Source organism: Macrosteles quadrilineatus, unplaced genomic scaffold, assembly GCF_028750875.1.
Source record: "Macrosteles quadrilineatus isolate MER2022 unplaced genomic scaffold, UCM_ALF_1.0 Scaffold_2__2_contigs__length_208266976, whole genome shotgun sequence".
In the NCBI taxonomy this organism is placed as follows: domain Eukaryota; kingdom Metazoa; phylum Arthropoda; class Insecta; order Hemiptera; family Cicadellidae; genus Macrosteles; species Macrosteles quadrilineatus.
This window is the reverse complement of record NW_026542595.1, coordinates 121,621,545-121,642,040: the sequence shown is the minus strand read 5'-3', so window position 1 is coordinate 121,642,040 and position 20,496 is coordinate 121,621,545.

The window sequence follows — 20,496 nt, the reverse complement described above, 5'->3', positions numbered from 1 at the left end:
GAAGATTCACACCGTAGCAGAAACAATAAAAAGTAATCCTATCATGATAAGAGCAGCTACATCATCTCTGGTTAAACGTGCTAGACTGTGTCTGTCTAAAAATGGAGGCCATTTTGAAAACCTCATCAGTTAAAAAAACTTTACTTCAAGCCTTCATAGTTTATATTGGCAAAAAAAGAATGATGTTTCCCTAGTTACTGTTTTTCTTCTTTAATTTGCAGTAATTTAAAGCTTATTAAAATTATTATGATACATTATTATATTAATATTAATTAAAAACATACCACAACATGTAAAACTTGGGTATACTAGGTTATAATTATTTAGTTCCAATTAAACTATGTCAAATAAAAAGTTTTAATTAAATATGTACTTAGAAATATGAGAGCTATTTTATTTTATTTTTCCTCATAATGTTAACATAGAAAAGTGAGTGAGTATGCTTTTTTTACACCATAAAAAATGAAAAGGATGGAGGATTTTAGGCCTTTATACGAACCTTCTCAACTAGGAAAACCAATATACGAATTTTTAGTGAGGTATGTTTATAAATAAGCTAAATATACATTTTTGTTTATTCCTTCAAATTAAATTAATATGTGTTACCTTACAATATTTTTGATTTTGATAAAGATAATCCCCATAAAAGGTATACACAAGTTGATATTTTATTGTTCTCCATTAAATTCTACAACTTTTGGTAAAGTTGCAAGCCAAACGACTAAATGGTTTAAATATGAAGAGCTGTCAAAAATAAAAAAAATTTTTGGATCCTTATTTTTTCGGGAAAATTTGATTTTTTAACTCATTTTTCTCAGTGATACCCAACATGTGTGCACATAATATTTATGAAATATCTTTGTAATTTAATATTCTATCTAGCTATGCAAGTTTAATTAAAATATCTTGTAGATTTTTCAATCTAGAGGTTAAAATGTTCAACAGATACACTGAAAACCTAAAAAAACACATTTCTACGTATAACTAGAAAACGAGTGAGTTTAGGACATATGCTTATAGGACTTTTTTTACCAGTTTTGACCCCAGGAATCATTTCCTGAAGTTTGTCAGGGTTCCCGTGAAACACCCTGTATATTAATAAATACATACTTGAGTAAACCTAAAATTAAGACATTAGTTGAGCTTGAAATGGGTTGCAATTACATCTCATGTACATAATCTTACCGAGTTTACTAACTATTTTGCGACAAAGAGATCACAACCTATTCTGCTTATTTTAATATTATTTTATTATCCGAAATTGTACTACTTTGATTTAGTTTGCTTGGAATATCGTTATATTATTTGTTACTACTAAATTATAGTTTTTCTTTATATTTTTAACATGGTGATAATAATTTCCGTCATAAAAGAAAACTTAAACCTTTAAACCTTAAATATATTAATCTATATTATTAAAAGAATTTGTTAGATTTTTTGTGCTTAGGCTTTTAAAATTTCATTGTTTGTGCTGAATTCTGTTGTCAATCATCTAAACTTTTTTAAGCTTAAATTTAATTACAGCAAAACATTTGGCCATAACACTGTTTCAGTGAATTCAAGTCAAATGTTGTAATTTTATTTGTTTAAAACGTAAAGAAGAAAATGATTTATGTTAGATTTTGTTTTAAGATAGTATTTTCTGTTTTCAGAGTACATTTTATGAATGTTTTAGGGAATTCAACTACTTCATTAAAATGTTGTACTGTAATGTTATTTGTTTAAAATGTAATGAAGAAAATTACTTACCTTTGATTTTGTGTTGTGATAGGATTTTGTGTTTTCATAGCATTTTGTATTGGTGTTTTAGGGAATTCAACTACTCCATTAAAATATTGTAATGTTATTTAATTAAAATGTAAAGCCGTTGTCATAAAGTAAGTAACCCACCGCATTATTGTGCTACGCAACGAAACTTCTCCATGTCGCCTTAATTGAAAGAATGCATGAAACTGCCACTGAGTAGCAATGAATGAATTCACTATTTTATAAAAACGAGTCCATAACAACCGCACTAGCTTAGGCGACCACTGCTCTATGACTACAAAAAATGGCATTTTGTAGGCTTTCCAACGAGCCTACTGTTACCGCTCTAGGACGACCTGTCGCTGAACAGTGCTCTGCACTCTGCAGAAAATAGATAGGTTTTTTTGCCACACCCTGTACATTTTAACCATTTACAAGTCATCCTACACGTAGGAAGTTCCGTATCTTTATGTTATTAGGCTTCTGAATTGTCATTCAAAAAATTTTTTACCAGGCGATATATAAAAATATCAGTCTTTTTTATACTACTTACACACGTTTACTGTTCCAATGATTACGAAAGCCCTTGGGCTAAAAAAATCACAAGGCCAGAGAAAAACTGTTTTATCCGAATGTTTTTGTTTTCATTTATTTAACTGTGAAACGTTTAAATCTTTCCAGTTTTTCTATATCAATCTCTTAGTTTCTAACCCATGGCACTCAGTTAACTTAAATGTTGGTTCTCGTTTGACAAAGATATGTCCTGATACAAAGCCAGTAAGTTAGTCTAGGACCAATATTCAAATGAGACGGTTGTCCTCTGTTTGAAGGGTTAGAACAAACATCCCTTGAGATCCGGTATAAGAGTAAATTCTGTTACTATTACGTTGTCTTTGTAGTTTGTAAGGTAGATTGAAGGAGAATGTACAGTTTGTATATTATGTGAGAAAGGAAATTAACTTATAACTAACAGCCTGCGACACTTCGTGACTTCAAAGTCCGATGGTTAAAACGTTTTTAAAACAGTCAAAAAACCTAAAACAAATCGCGAAGAAAAAATTTATTTGTGTTACCGAAAAGGGTATTAAACACGTATAGATTTTAAATTTTATGATGTTCATTAATAAAGTGAGTACTCCTAGACTCTTTTAAAAAAACACATTATTTTCGTAAAAAAATTAACTATCAACTGAATATTTCAATTTATGAAATTGTAATGAAGCTTTTTACCATTCTTAGGAAGAAACTAGGAAGCATTTACCCAGTTTGGTGCAATATACATTTCATAAATTTCAAATAACGATTTAAAACACATTAGAGGTTATGCTAACCTGAAATAGACAACAGGTACTTTTCTTTTATATTTATGTTTATCGCTGTACCGTAAGGACTTTAAGTTGTTTATGACATCTGTGTAGTTGTCGCAATATAAGTTAGACTAGGACCTGAATGGGCTGGTCTCTGACCATATACCAAAGAGATCGATTGGCATCAGTGGAAGAAAAATGTCTATTGATTGCAAAAGATAGAGAACAACTCCCAAAATGAAATTGAATGAAGGAGAATAAAAGGAAATACGAGATATATCAAAGACCAAGCCAAAGATGAGAAGAAAACTTGTCGTCGGAGAGAATTAGAAGCATGAAGAGAATTATCTCCTAATCACAATTATTCTTCTTCTAGCCAATCTAGGGAGAGACGGAGGCCTAGCCTGAGACACCACACGGGGAATGTTTGCCAAATATTAATTACGTCAAAAATATTCAACTTGAAAAAGTAAGTTATAAATGTATACAGTTGTGTGTATGTTCGTATACAAATAATGCATATGTTATGTAGTCAAAACCAATATCAAATAATGAGGCAGAGAAAGAGGTTTAGTGTCATGTAAATGTTTAACCGTAAACAATTTAACAAAGTTGTTAATGTTAGCAGATAAATAAACTCAGTGTGACTACTTTGTTTATTGAATCATCGAGCAACGTTTGGTTTAACGCTGTAGAATTTATTGGTTTTGACAGTTTTTCAACATCACACCCGAGGTCATAAACTAATACATGACTTCAAAACCCCAATTTTGAAAAGCTAAATTTTGTTTATATAAATAACCTCTATTTAAATCCAGTTATCAAAAGTGAATATAATTTTCGAAATGATTACTGCACAATATACATTGAATTATATATATTGGGAATATACAGGGTTAGTAAAAGTCTGGAGACTCCCTGTTAATTTTTTACCGGCCCATGCTAGAAAAACTAAACTCAGCACACCTTTATGGCATGTTATGAAGTACTTTTTTTGGCATAACCGCCACTTGGTGTACAAAATTGGGGATTTTGGGGGAAACTCAACAATTTCAAATAGTAAGACCCATCGAGTGACCCCTCATTTTGAAGGTGCAAGTAAAAGAAAATCAACAACGCAAACTACAGGTCTCTATCTCAATCCAGATAAGATGGCAGCCAATTGAAATTCTCAGAAGTTAAATTTAACTTATATTGTGCTAACTGTAGTGTGTTAACTTATATGTTTTCTGATAGGCAGTTACTAAACACAAAAAGGGACAAACCTAATTTTGAAAATTTTTTACAAAGAGAAAGATATTTTGTTTGGTTACAGCAATAATAATGAACAATTAGTAGGCTACCAACAAAGTGAACATTAAGACAATAAAGGCAACAGATAATATTTTGAGTTAGTAGACAATAGTTAAAATAGTAATTCTTAGCAATAAACAATTAATAGGCTATTTTAATTTGGAGGATTTTTTAATAAGGGACAAATTTAACATTTGGCTGTCTTTACAAATAAGCGATAAAATTTACTCTCTGCTCTACTAAGGATTGTCCTGTCTTTACCAAACATAAATAATTATTTGAGAAATACCCCTTTTACCAGACATTAATTTACTCTGAACAGCTTGACACTATAGAACACAATAGTTATTTGTGTAACTAGTGGTGAAAGTGGCACTTTGCTGCACACGAGAGCAATGTTTACGCACGAGCCGCAGGCGAGTGTGGAATGATCTCGAGTGCAGCAAAGGCCTTTTTCACTCGTGTTACACATTATATTTTTCCTACAGTCACTATAAAGCATATAAATAATTAGTCTTTCAAACACTATGCAACACGTTTTTAGGTTCAGCTGGCAACACAAATGGTGCCCTAGAGAAAGTAGTACCCGCGGTCCATATCACTCCGCTATTTTTCCTCGGCAAGAAATGTGCTCAGCGTTTTGAGAATATAGTTCCGTATGTTTTTGTAATTTGAAGTGGTTTCCGCGCCTAAAAAAAATGCTTAAAAGGTATTTTCTTGTTTATTAAGATCGTAGGAAGTTTTTAAAAACGTTCAAAAGAAAAGTCCAGAAAGTTCAGAAATACCGAAACTATAAACACGAAATGACAGGTTAAATCGTAGTTATAATAGTCAATCAGCTGCTCATAGTATAATTATCTTTAAGTGTTGCCAACCTATTTCCAAGCGTACACGGATTACGTGCATAATGGAACCACGCTGTTTTGTGTTGTTTCGTTGGAATCCTGATGTGCGGCAAAGTATAAACCGTACGGCAAAGTATAAACCGTACGGCAAAGTATAAATATGCAGCAATTAGCAGCTTTCTGTACTATAAACAGTACAAGGAAGCCAACTTTGTCGGGTGACTGTAGGAAAAAATATTTAATTATTACAAACACATGGGAATCTACATTTTTCCTAAATCTAGTTATCCTGAAATTTCCTGAACTTTTGCAGGTTAAAACAACTTTTAGCACTTGCTTTGCAATCATCAAAAGTAATATTGTCACACAAATATTTACCATGATTATTTTGAAGAAAATAGTACACTTGAATTACAACAAACAAATGATTTTATACATACAGCAACTGTAAATGTACAATAATAAAGAAATAAAATTTAGTTAAGCTCTGAAAACATGTGACTACTAGGCTTTAAAATTTATATTTCCTTTAATTTAACTAAATGAACGAGAAAATATAAATCTAACAACTTATTACAAATTTATGGCAATAATCTGTTTTGATTGGTTGAGGTGTTTAATATTTCATTAATTAAATTTGTTTGCAATGAAAATGATTTAAACTCTTACCTTAATTAATCCAGAAATCTGAAGGGTGAATAATCTGCTTAAGCTTCCATGACTGCCAGAACAAGACAAACCTAAACTCCAGTCTACCTGATATCAGCTAACAGGATAATGCAGGCATTGATCTGATGGTAGCTTTCACTTGAAATTTCTAACCTGGGCTGGTATTGGGATTTTGTAGTTCCTTCAATTTCAGAAAGCAAAATGTGAACACATTGGGTTTCAAGCAGACTGTAGGCTAGCACTATAGCTAAATAAATTCTTGAGATACATGAGGGGGCCAACCTTTGTATTTGAAAGTAGCACTAAAGTTGCGAATGTTACAGTTTTGACCAAAATCCCCCATTTTGGGTTTGGGAACCAAGTAGCAATTAGGCTCAAAAGGTACTTCATAACATGCCTTAAAGGTGTTTAAAGATTAGAGTTTTCCTAGTGTAAGCCGTTACAAAATTTACAGGGAGTCTCCAGACTTGGATAGCTGTAAGTTAAATTTAACTTTTTTAAAATTTTTTACTGGATTGAGATAGAGACCTGTAGTTTAAGTTGTTGATTTTCTTTTACTAGGACCTTCAGAATGAAGGGTCACTCGATGGGTCTTACAATTTGAAATGTTTGAGTATCCCCCCATTTTGGGGGTGTACACCAAATGGCGGTTATACCCAATAAGTACTTTATAACATGCCATAAAGGTGTGCCGAGTTTAGGTTTTCTAGTATGGGCCGTTAAAAAATTAACAGGGGGTCTCCAGAATTTTTTACTGACCCTGTATATTGGGTCAAATACATTATTCCAAGACACTTTACTGGGTAATATATTATTACCGAATGGCATAGTGATTTTCAGTAAGTATATATTATACTTTTGGGACAAGTTTGAAGTTCGCCTAAAATTATAACCTTAGCTATATCTTACTTTGTTGTGTATCAATTACCTTACTAACATGATGCACTACTACTAATATGATTTACTAATATGATTAAAATACAGAGGTTATCGATTCGTTATTTAGCTCAACACGATTTACAATATGAATTGAATATTTTACCTCTGGTAAAAAAATTATGAAATAGTAAATTTAATAAAAATCTATGGGTAATAAAATTTTAAATATTAAAACAGTTGCCTCGTTAACATAATAGCTGAGATAACTGCTCCAAATTGGAGTCTTGTGCAATTTATTCAATTAAATATATTCCTCTCGTAATTTTATTGTTGTGTGATTACAACATAACTGCATTTGTAAAGGTTCATTGTTTATAGAAACTTTTCAAACCCCAGGTTGATAAAAAAACCTAAGATCTTAAGATATTGTTATATAAAGATAAAGATCTTAAAAGATTGTTTATTCCTTTCAAAACAACAAAGAACTAGCTTTTTTGGACAAAGGAAGGCAAATGACTTATGTTCCGAACTGACAAAGCCCTGAGAGTATTTCTATGTTGTAGTAACTTATTGCTTGTATGTGCCAGCACAGTGAGTAGCTCTCGCCAAATTGCTAGCCATACCTTTGGTACTAGTATATCCAATAGTGTATATTTTCACTGATTAAAATCTGTATAACTTTATACAAGCGTTACCTTTGAGAAACTCTGGTAAACTTACAATACAGTATACATTATCTCAAGAATGTTAAGTGATTAAGAGATATGACTTTACGGTCGACTTTTTGTAGGAGACGAATAAAGGCAAGGAACTTTGCCAAAAGCTATCTTCCCATAGTATTTATACAAAAGCGGAGCACACAAAAGTTACATCCAGAGTATTTTATTGACATAATATTTCAATAAATATATAACGTTAACATGCAAAGAATGCAATTTAAGATTAATTGATCGTTTGGATTAAAAGAAACTAGATAAGCAAGAAAACTAGCCTATAACAATTTCAAATGTTTAGACATGTTTTATTTGCGGTTTGAAGAGACATAGCCTACTCTAAAATTGCATGAAAAGTGATTTTTTATGTTCATTCATACAAAACGACAATTCTTTCTTTTCCATTACATGATATTGATTATACCTTTTTATCCCACAGAATACTAGACATTTTTACAAACACCCTGGTGTTAAAAAAAAAAAATACTTTTGGGATGGTAAATAACTCTTCAGTGGCTGTTTGAAACTAACGAAATTAACATCGCTCTTATGGTGGGCAAATTGAAGGTGGCCATTGGCTTCATACATTTCTAAATTCACAATTTAATGGATATTCAAACTATAATCACTTTGGTGTGTAAAAAAAATATTTTTGGATGATAAATAACTCTTCAGCCGTTTTAAATTGTCCAAGATGGCCACTAGCCTCCAATGACTCTTAAAATCGATAATAATGTATGTCTTCTAAATAAATTATGGACATTTAAAACATATTTTTGTATAATACTAATAAAAGATATTGAGATGCGTATAATTTTAAGAAATAAGTTTTATTTGAATAAAGTGATAACAATATTTAAACAGTTTTGTTTAATCAGTAAACAAGTCACAAAACAAATTTAACATTGTTTAGTCAGTCAACTGTACCGGTAAATAGTCTTTTTAGCGAGTGTTTGATGTCATTGAACATCGCAAACATCGCTGTAGGCTAAATGTGTTTGGCATCTCTACTGGACATCAAACAATGCTCTTGAAATTTATTTAATTAACTAAATCTTTTGATGCAATGGAACGTCCACTTCCAAATATTATACAAACAGCTTGACGTATTGTAGAGTTCAATAATTTAAGGTATTTTGCAGTTTAGCCTGTAAACTATTACTTTAGAAACTGAACATAAACACTTTTTCATAAAGTACCATCTTACAAATTCTAATTTGTATTTAGTGCGAGAACACGTTGTAGCACACAAACTATCAATACCAATTAGTTATCCTTTATAATTTTTTTTTTAATCACCTCGTATTATGTTTTTATACTATTTTGATGAAATCTAACGTATAATCTTTATTCATCGACGCTAACACATAGAAGTCACTGTTACAAACAGTAGCATCTAAAATTTAACATGACAAATTTTGAACTACGGTTTACTGAGACTTTACATAATTTTACAATACGGGGTTGTACATCGGTTACTATACCGTGATTTGGCATTTTAGTTGGAATTTTAAATTTAGATTGACCTTTACAAAATTCATTTAAATATAGGTTACCTGACTAACATTAAACGTACACACAGTTAAATATGATTTTTTTCAACTTGAAATTGGTTGTTGTGTAAAAGACATTATTTATAACGTCGTTATAGTAGTTAATTTTAAATCGAGTTTAAGGTTACTACAACAATCATAATCTATTCGGAATATTTCAGAATGTTTATATATTTACTATTTGTTTGTCAAATAAAACAATATTTACATTTACGTTTAAAATAGTCACGTTTTTGTTAAATATGCGATTTTGTATTATTCTAATATACTGATTAAGGGGCAATTCGTTACAAAATAGTAATAATAAAGTGTTTTCTTGCTGTAATAAACCATTTTTAGTATAAAATAAACTACTGGTTAATACAAAAATCTCCATAGCTTCTGTCACCCATCACTTTGAATTCATAACAGTTAAATATGAAAAATCTCTTCGTGATCTTTGATTATTTTATACTATTCCACAACTACATTAAATTCATTAAATTAATGCTTCCATATAAGATATCTTTAGCATGATTGCAGTTAGGTTTTAATTTTATTTTCCCCATAAAAACATGTTCAGCAGAAAGTATAGTTTCCAACTGGAAGTGACAAATGACCACTAGACTGGAGAGCGGACTGTAGGCGAGTTCAAAAGTTATATTACCTCTCACAACCCTCTTTATAGGAGCGCTCTCAGCTACTTTCCCCAAAACTTTACTCCGGATGCAAAACATACTTTAGATTTCCATCCACATTTATTTATTTAATGCGAATCCAGAGTATTGTGCCCGGTGGTTCTTAAACATAAGTATTGTATATGAAACGCTGCTGTCTCACGAATATGTTGTGACCCATAATGTGCGTGTTTACTTTAAGAATAAAAGATTGCATCACCGTTTCAACTACTATTCTTTCTAAAATATCTCTTTGTCTAAAAATGTTCAACGTACCTGTGCATCAAAACTTTTGCTTGAAACTGTATTAAGGCATTCAAGGTTTAAATTTATTGAGAAAAATCGCAGCGATACCATGATGGGCTCGCCATTTAACACATAAGGATAATAGGCAAATGTGTTGTACCGTAATGCTCCATAACTCATAAAATGGCATAATATGAATAAAATACATCCTCCACTCTCGGGGCAGTATTTTTAACCCATATACTATCCGTTTAAACAACATCCGGTTCCTGTCGATCACCCTGTATAGTATAATACTTAAAGTATTTAAAATAGTTATTAAGTTTCATATCATTAATTAAGTGTTAACTTCGTAACTCATGTAAACAGCACAAGACAAGAGAATCTTGTAATCTTGGTAAGTACAATTCCTCTCAACTATGCAAACAGTAGCAGCTTAAATTACGATTTAACTATTCTTACTTAAATAACGCAAGATGACGAATGGCTTAATTCCCTACCCTACAGTTAAAAAGATTTTTATTTTTGAAATAACAAAAAGAAAAACTATTCAGCTATAAAAGTATAACCGTACAGAGTTTGTGTTATTATTTAAAGTTGAACCAGGTTCTAAATGATTCCACCAACGATAGGTGTTATGAAAAATCTAGGTTTTGATCGAGGAACATAGCATATCACATGCTATCTTAACACTAACAAATTTCCTGTTTGGATTCAGCACTATGTTCATGCTACACTCTAACAGAGCATGTCTATCCCAGAGGGACAACTGTTCTGTATATCCGGCTTAAGCAGTAATCTCAGAAGACAATCTATCTACCTGTCTCTTCATTAGTCTTGATGACACTTGTCTCCTCTTGATTAACCTGTAAATTTGTTTGTGATCAAATACATTACAGGCCTACATTTACAAAAGAATGTCTCGGCTTTACAAATACAAGAATATACTTTGATCCATTAACGGTGTATTTTGTTAGAAGTATTCAACTTTTAAATTGTATGGAAACATTTAATCATTATGTTAATTACAACAATGTGAATTTATTTGCATTGGTACTTTTATGCGGTTAGGAGAGTAAAGAAAATATTGGCGTATGGGTGCCACAGCTGGCTCCAATGACACTACTTTAGCCTTGAAAGGCACGCTTAGAAAACATCTGTTTCCACATCAGTGTGATGATAAATTGTTAAATAACTACACTTCACTAAAGATTAAACAAAAAGAGTTTAATTTAAATTGAAAACCAATGCAGACTCTTTATTTTCCAAGAACCTCTTGCAATGAATTTTCCAAGTCCAATAACGCCAGTACAGTCGTAACTCTGAAGAGGAAACAATTACATTCAAAGACCGATTTTCTCTATTCCTGTAATTCCAGTCGATAGGAATTTAGGGTCATTGCAAAGCAAAGTGGCTTAACTATTTAGGACGAAACAATAGATTAACAACGAAAACCAACTCCGACTGCTTATTATCGACTTTAACTTTTCTCTACGCCATTGACATTTTGCAAGAGGTCAATGTGAGAATGAAGTTTAGAGTGGATGTGCCAGGCATGAAACCCGCCCATCCAGCACAGAAATCCCAGACACTAACCACTAGCAACACGCCCAACTAAAGTTTTGAAGGAAGGAAGGTTCAATGCTTCACTTTTGTCTGCGACTATAGAATAATAATAAAACCATATAATTGCAATACGTGGAATGGATGAATACTCAAAGGAAATCGTTATCGAACCTTTGCATCACTAAACAAACAATTGTAACTGCTTTTGTATTGGATTATGTTTATTTACCACACCTACAATCTACACCTTTAAATAATTATGCTTTGGACAAAAGTGTCAAATATATTTACTTAGTCGTTATAGGGTTTGGTCGGTTTTCAAATCTTACAAGTTTTTGTCTGTAGATGTTACAATATGGTTTAACTATAACCAATGCATTATATAAACAACTATTCAGTGACATTAGCGATGTTAAAAAAAGAACTATTGGAATTATGGAAAATAATAAGATATAATATTTTTTTTCATATTCTATTTAGGATTCCCAAATAAAAGGTACTTTGGATTAATAATGAAGAACATTATAGTATTTATGGTATCTCCATAGCTCCCAATATGAGTCGCATTGTTTACATCCAAAGTGGATTTTACTCGCTTAATTGTTTGTAGCTTCAAACAATCTTATCAAATACTAAACTTGATGATTTAATATAATTAAAGTGTAGCGTTTACTTTAAAACTGGACGACAGGAAACTGAACTATGTTCTGCTCAGATTATATAAACGTCAATTTCGATTTTTTTAACCACAGGGTTGACATATCAAACTCAAGGACCTACCCTCTAGTTGTTATTGTACCAGACATCTAGGATATAGTTGGTTTGCGAGAATCGCGTTAAAGAAAATTAGTAAATCGTTTCTTAAAACATCCTAAAGTCCATAGTAAAAATAAATGTTTAGTTACCAACAACATTAAACTATCATAATAAAAAGACATTTACTAACTATCTATTTACCTTTGAAATCATTAGTTTATTATATCCACTGATCAAATAACACTTTTGGCGTATAAATAATACCTTTACTCTTTACTGGTTTTCGAACGATCAACTTAACGAATTTATTTAAAGGAATATTTTTAATACATATGCTAAAAAAATAACATATTGTTGCTTTAATGTGTCAAAAATATAAAAAATAAGCTGGCAATGGTTCTACGCGAATTAATTAATTTGAATTAAGTAAGACACTTTGAACAAATCTATGCGTTTACCCAGTTTGAAAACTACTCTAACACTGTAATTTTAGGTGGAAACTTTATCTTTAGTTTCTAAATGCAAGTTAAATCGCTTAAAGTATACATGAATGGTAAAAAATACTGATTAAATTTACAGAATATTAATTTTATTAAAACGTTTACCTAAAAAAGGTTATATTTGGATGGAAATATTTAGCTCAAACGATGTTAGTAACTATCTTTTGACATAATTTAGCTAAGCATAGATATAAATTAGTTAATATGTTAAGTGGCTACATAATTACTGCAAGCGAGATATAATAAGTTTACCCTACATTCACAACAGTTCGCAGCGTTGGATCATTTTTAATTTTGATTATATTCTAAATATCACAAAATAACTCAATAATATCTTAAAGTTATTTTAATTACTGTCAAAAATAAAATCATGATTAAACCAAAACATTAAATATCGTTAACAGGTTCTTGTTTACATTCAACTAAACAGCACATTTTGCTAAATTCATTTGTATTCTATGAGAAGTTAACCACCCCGCATAATAAGGATATCTTATTGTAGAGTTCAGATTAATTAAAAATGCATGTTACCAAATTAAGCGTATTTAAATATGGTTAATAAAAAATTTAAAACACACATTTACACAGACATTGTAACTTACCGCAATGAGAAAATGAAATATCATAAAAAAATATGGATTAATGAACAGACCATGATTTATTATTTATAAGTACATTGTATCCATCTTTATGATAACTACTTTTTCCTACATACAATATCATTTGCTGGAATAAGGTTTTCAAAGTTACGTAATATGCATTTCAAATCGACAATTTACCAGGTTGTGCTGAAAGTGGCTGGTCTTGACAATGCTGACGATGCAGGTGCTAAACATTGGCAACTCTCCAACCAAACTGATCCTTTAAATATGTCTGATCTTATTTTGTCTCAATAAATCTTTAATATATTAAAATTTCTTTACCAAAAACATCTGGAGTAACGTGTTTCTATCTAGTTTCAAATGATAAAAGTATGTTACTTGAAATATATATTTTGACTGAAAGTAGAACCTACTAAGCTGACATTTTTAATTAGAAATATAATTTTGTCTTCACAGATTGCAAATTTATGTCTCTTTACCTAATTTTACAATTCCCCTATATTTCATATAAATTTCGTATTATAAAGTCGTGGGTGAATGAAGGATATGTTTCAGGCATTATTGTAATATTTATACAGTAATATAAGACTTTTACTATAAATATAAATGAATTATATCAAAATGATTTTTTTTTTTTTTTAGTAAGACACACATGCATATTTATGTATAACTTTTGATAGATACCAATTACATAAATAGGACTTATCCACCAGAAATTGCAAGCGCGATTTGATAAAGAATTGTGAAAAAATTTAATTGATCAACAGAAAGATTATTATCTGATCAATTAATAAAATAAATGTGAGCAAATGTATCAAAGATATGTTAAGCCATGTGTATAGATTTCTATTTATTTTGTATTGGTTTACCGAGTCATGCCAACTATAAAGTGCTGTCATCAAGAATAACCAATTTCTAGAATAAAGCTTACAGAATAATTCCACCTGGCTGAATTTGTATTTCAACTTGGTTGAATACAGATGTTCTATCTGTACTACACGTCTGTGTTTAGTATGAATATAGTTTAAATCCAGTTTAAAACAAATAGTAGAAGAACCGCTTACTATAGTTTATGACGGATTGCTTAAGATGTAAATTCATAAACTTAAAAACTTTTCGCTTACTAATTCGTAAATTTTACAGATTAAACCATTTTTACGAATCAAGATCAACTACTGTAATTAGTGTCCAAAAGCAGGTCTATATGACACCTGGCAGCTCAACACTCTTGTAAAAAATCTTATCAAAACATATTGAAAGGTTTAAGGTAGCCAAATTTAATTTATCTCACCTAGCAATACAGTAATTTGAATAACTAGCTAAGGTTTATAATACTGTTTTTACTAAGTTGCCATTTGTGGGGCGTAGTTTAAAAGGAGTGAAATTCTATTGCGTTTTTGTTAAAATCACCAGCTTATTTATTGGTTGTTATTGACCTAGTGCCTATCGATTTCAACATAATCAATAATTTTATAAGGGTTAATCGTTTATATTTACAACTAATCAGTTATTGAACCCATTTTTCTTTTAAGTTGGACAAATGCCTATAAAAGTATGAAATGATAAATATACAGACATCCCCTCACAGTTTCATAGTGTTATTGGTTTATTGAATGTTTAATAATGTCGAATTAAATTAAATTTGTATGGTTGGAAATCTATTAATTATTTTAGTAAAATAGTTATTAGAGTTTTAATAAATAATTTCAAAATACAATTTTATGCATAAATATGTTTTGTAAGTATCTATAGTGAGTTCAAAAAGTTCGTATAAGTTAGTGATTGAGTTTTTCAGCATTTTTTCAGTTAAGCATCAATCAAGCAGAAAGCTTTTTTGAAAGGATTTACAATTGCAGAATGGTCTGATTTACTGTCTGCAATTTTGTTATCTTACTGTACTCCTTTCCAAGAAACTTCTTATTAGCCTAGATCCTTTGCAAACATTTTTCAATATACTATAAAATATATTATAATTTAGTTAAATTATCTTTTTTTAATACGACGACGGTAGAATAGTGGTTAGGGAATGCTGATTCCAGAGTGTTTTAATCATGCATAAAATAATCAATATGCAGGAAATGATCATTGAACTAAAGTAATCCTTTTGGAATTAAAATTAAGAGACATTCTAATTTTCAAACTACTTCCAAATTTTAACACAGATTTTCTTCATATTTTTGTCCTTCGTCGTGCAGTCTTTCACAACAAAATCTATTTTTTTTCAACATAAATAAAATACAAGTATAATGCATGCTAAGTTTTAAATGTTGCATGATTCTGTGTACCTAAAATCGTTCATAATCACCAGGTCTGGGATTGTCAAGGCTACATCTGCTGCTGTACAATATTTGCCTTGTTAATAATTACAGTAATCACATACACCCGTGCCGAGGACACCAGATTCGTATTGACTTAAATGCTTCTGCTCGATGAAAATATAAAGTGTAAATCTTTTAATTTCGTACATATAATTTTTTTGTTTGATACAATTCTCTACAGATGTAACGACACTTCACTCTACGATTTGACTCTTTTTATAATTAGTGTTATTTTAAAGATTTTAAATTAGTTTTTGATTGCCCTCCTTATTTAATTTGTAATGGAATACATCTGTGATTGAATTCTGGCCATGCTTATCCTTCAATACTCGATATTTTAGGTAGTACTTTTGTATAACTGCATTGAATGCATGTATTTGTATGAATGCATTGTTTAGACATATATTTTTGGATAAAAGGAACGTCGTTAAAAACCATGTATTTTTAGTATCAAGATTGCATTATCAATTTTCGTTACTCCAAGTCAAGATATTTCAGACCCTTATTCACACACGCAATAAGTTGGACTAAATAGATAGCTGAAAACTAAAAATGTACTAACCCGACACATCTTTAAATTCACTTAGGACCACAGATGTCCTCTACATGATAGCCTGAACCATCCCCTTGACATTTCTGAAGTCCTGATCTTCCCATGAACACAAATGCCATTGTCTCATTGTACAAAGGGTCTATCAACTAGAAGGATTCCTATTGTGTGACATCTGGGTTAATCTTCGACCATTGATTGGACGATTGATTGTTTAGAAAACTAGGGTAAATGTTCAGCTTGAAACAGTATACAGGTCTGAGTTTGCAACTGCTATATATACTAAGAGGATCATCAATATTTAATTTGGTATATAAACGGACATTATTTATTGGGATTTCGTTTTAGGTAGCTGCGACAGATACGATAGTCTTAAAAGATTTTCTTGTATTTTTTTTATTTACAACCGTTCCAATCTTAGTGACGTATTTTAGAAATGTTACATTTATTGAAGGGTTTTGTACTACACCAAAATGTAACGTAAAACATAACAGAATAATATGTGAATATAACAGAATGGTATAAAAATTGTAACGCCATAAAAAAAGCTCAACTGTTAAGGACTTAAGGTCTGTTAAGGACTGTAACTCGCAACAACAGGAGAACACAAGGTGTAAAAACTGATTTGATTATTAAATAATCTTAGTTACTTGTTCAAGCAAATGCGGATTGGCTTATAAACCACACTACATAGATTTGCTTAACAGTCTTCGTATAGAAAAAATAGGAGACAACAAAATGTATTATTAGCTGCAATTTTTTAAAAACATTTTTGCAAATCCAAATATTATTGTTAGAACTAACCACAACTAGCCCATACACTTGGTGTGTTTACTTTAATATAACAATCCAATTCTAACTGTTACAATTTATGTAATTTAGCACAAAACAATCTTCAACAACTACTCAGCATTCAGCTATTGACTTAGTTATGAAGTGTCACAGTTCGAAGGAACAGAAGTTACTCTAGTTGGATTAGGTTATGTTTACAAGTTAAAAGCCATATTTCAGCCAAGTTTCTATATCAGCGTTTATGATCCACTGGAGAGTCAGTCCAAATTACATAAGCCTCAGTGATTGCATTTCCATATAAGTGGGAGAAATGAAAGTCCACCTTCTACATGACAAGTGATGTAAACATCATTCAATGGAAAATGCCACAGGTGAAAATAATATGAATTTTTCAACAAAAATAAAAGTAATAAACATGGTTCAATTACTTGGTAACTAGTTAAATTTAAACTTGCCATATAAGTGGGAGAAATTAAAGTCCACCTTCTACATGACGAGTAATGTAAACATCAATTCAATGGAAACTGCCACAGGTGAAAATAATATGACTTATTTCAACAAAAATAAAAGTAATAAAAATGGTTCAATTACTTTGTGACTACTTGAATCTGTTTTATACATGCAGTATAACAAACTTTTTCATTGATCAAATTTTATAATTTTATACAATAATATTGAAAACTGGTTTAGTGTTCAGATTATATATTTTGTTTTCAGGAAAGCACCCTAGTCTAGCGATAAAAATATAAATTACTGTCCTACTTAACCGGTGATTGAGGTGACAATTTCGCTTATAATACCTTCAAAACACAAACACTATAGACACACACACACACATGCAACAGCTTCGAAAGTTCGCTTTGTGTAGCCTACCTTCGAATGGACATAATCAATTTTATTTCCTTAAAGGTTACACCTCCCCCTTAGCTTTTCAATTAATTCTAGAGTTAATTTTCAAAGGTCCGGTGTTGCTTACATCTTTTATGATCTGCAATAGCAGCTGATACTGCATTAAAATGTTTACAAACGATATACAGTAGTTTATGAACAGGGTTTTCAGTAGGCTACTTTTTATAATTTTAATCTGATGAGGTAGGCAAATCCCTCTTCAGTTTTTATAGTGCAATTCTAGATATTTGAAAAGTAAAATAGTAATGCATCATTATTTTTTACTTAAGAATTAGGTTTTGAGCCCAATTAAAATGGCTAACTTGCGCACATGTTACCTTACGTATCTTAATATGCCTGGAGGTAATAGTTATACGAGTCTTTACTGTGCCGCCCCAGTAAATGTTGCATTAACCTGCGCGACACAATAACAAATCCAAACAAAAATAATTGAATTTTTATTTTTAAAATATGGGGATTTGCCTGATTTTATGTTATACAATATGATATACCATCAATTTAATGATACACAGAGAATAATGTGCTTGTTTTTAAAGTATATCTTTAACTAGATAGATAAAACTCTCTATCAGAGCTCTTGCGAAACCAGGTTAATGTGTGTTATGGTCTTGTCTGTCACCATTACACTGTAAAACAGTATTTAGTCGGTTTACATTGTAAGATGACCCTGTCACACACAAATTCAATAATTGAGTTTATATACGACACCCAAAGATGGGTAAAATGATTCAATTGTGCTCCAATCGGTATTGCAGTACTGATATTTCACAAAGTTATAATTTTACTTTAGTAGTTTGTTTTGACGGAATAACAAATTTTAGAAAAGTTATTTAGAAAGTTTTCTTTTTGAGGATTACAGATTAGTTTATATGAATAGCTGTTTGTTTATTAAGAGCGTTATTGCCACTAGCAGTTTATAAAAAAATAAAATAACTTAACATAAAAAAATCAAATATTCCTTAAAGGTCTACGTTTCTACGTACTCTACATTATAGGTATGTTGAATAGATTGCAAATATTACTAGAAATAACTTTTTAGACACTACAACATATGTATTTCAAAAGTGCATTCCCTTTACTGGGTTATTTACCAAACATTGTTCACAGATTTTTCATATCTTAAAAGAAAATAGCTACATAAATGCATTTATTTAAGAGTGTAACGTTTAACAAACTATGAATTTGTTGTAACACGTTTCATTTTCCAATCTTTTATTTTTTTTAATTATAGTATGTTCTGTCGGCGATTAAATATGACCTTGCAAACGCCATATGCTACTTCACACTAATCGCAGTCATTAGTTTGAGCACACATTTCATTTTCCAATCTTTTATTTTTTTAATTATAGTATGTTCTGTCGGCGATTAAATATGACCTTGCAAACGCCATATGCTACTTAACACTAATCGCAGTCATTAGTTTGAGCTATTAGTAGGCCTATATAAAGTAGGCTACATACAGGCTGCTGCCATATCACTGTTGCTGTTAGAGACTACAACATGGTGGTACTGCAGCTATTGTGCTTCACATCTCTACTGACTCTCGCAGCTTCCGACAATTACGGCTTGAGTGATGAACTGGCGAAATCTTACAGTAACAGGAAGTCCATTGATGTGTTGAAGGAAGAAATCGCAAAGGCAATCACACCAGAAGAATTCGGTTTTAGAAGTGCGACAACCCAAGGTTTTACATATATCAGCTCCTTTTTTAACGTAAACGAAGTACAACTTACGCACCGGAATACAGTTAGCCGCAAATCCTCGTTCAAATGCAAAGAGAGGCACGGAGACTCTTGGAAATCTTACTCCATGACATACGACCTGAAGATGGATGCTTCAATAAGTCTAACAAAAGAAGATAGAGCTATGGAAGGATATGATAAGGATATGAAATTCCAAGATAGCAAAGTCGTTTTCACCGTCAACTTAGCACCGAGCATCAAAGAATGTTTTGTAGAAATCGAGGATCTCCTAAAAATTTATATCAGAAAGCCCACTGACGTCACAGAGGATAAGTGGAAGTTCTATGCGGGCCTGGTGAAAAGAGATTTGGAAGAAAAATTGCAGGAACATATGGAAGAGATGTTGAAAGGTAAAAAATGGATTTGTAAGACTTTTTCATATTAAGTATAATAACCTAACACGATACTGACATTTTTGAGTACAAATCTTTACTTTATTAAAGTTAAAGTTATTTGCTCATTTACACAACTTAAAAAGAGGCCTCGTGGGTTAATATTTTGCGAGTAAATAATTATAAGCATTAAAAATGGTTTTTAGCAAATGATTAGCAAGCAAATTAAAACTTACGAAATATGAAATCAATTACTCAGATAAAAGTATCATGTTAGATTATTGTAAAAATAATCCGTTTCCAATGTGTATGTATGCAACTTTCATTGTAAAACTGTAAAATCTTTAAAATAAATTAAACATTGGTTTTTTTAACTTTCATCATTTACTGAGAAATAACCTAAAGATAACAAACCATTTTCCTAACCAATAGTTTAGTGGAAATCATACAGATATGACTTAATAAAAATTAGTAGCAGTGAACTTATTATACGGACGGGGATCTTACACTAGTCAGTTGAAA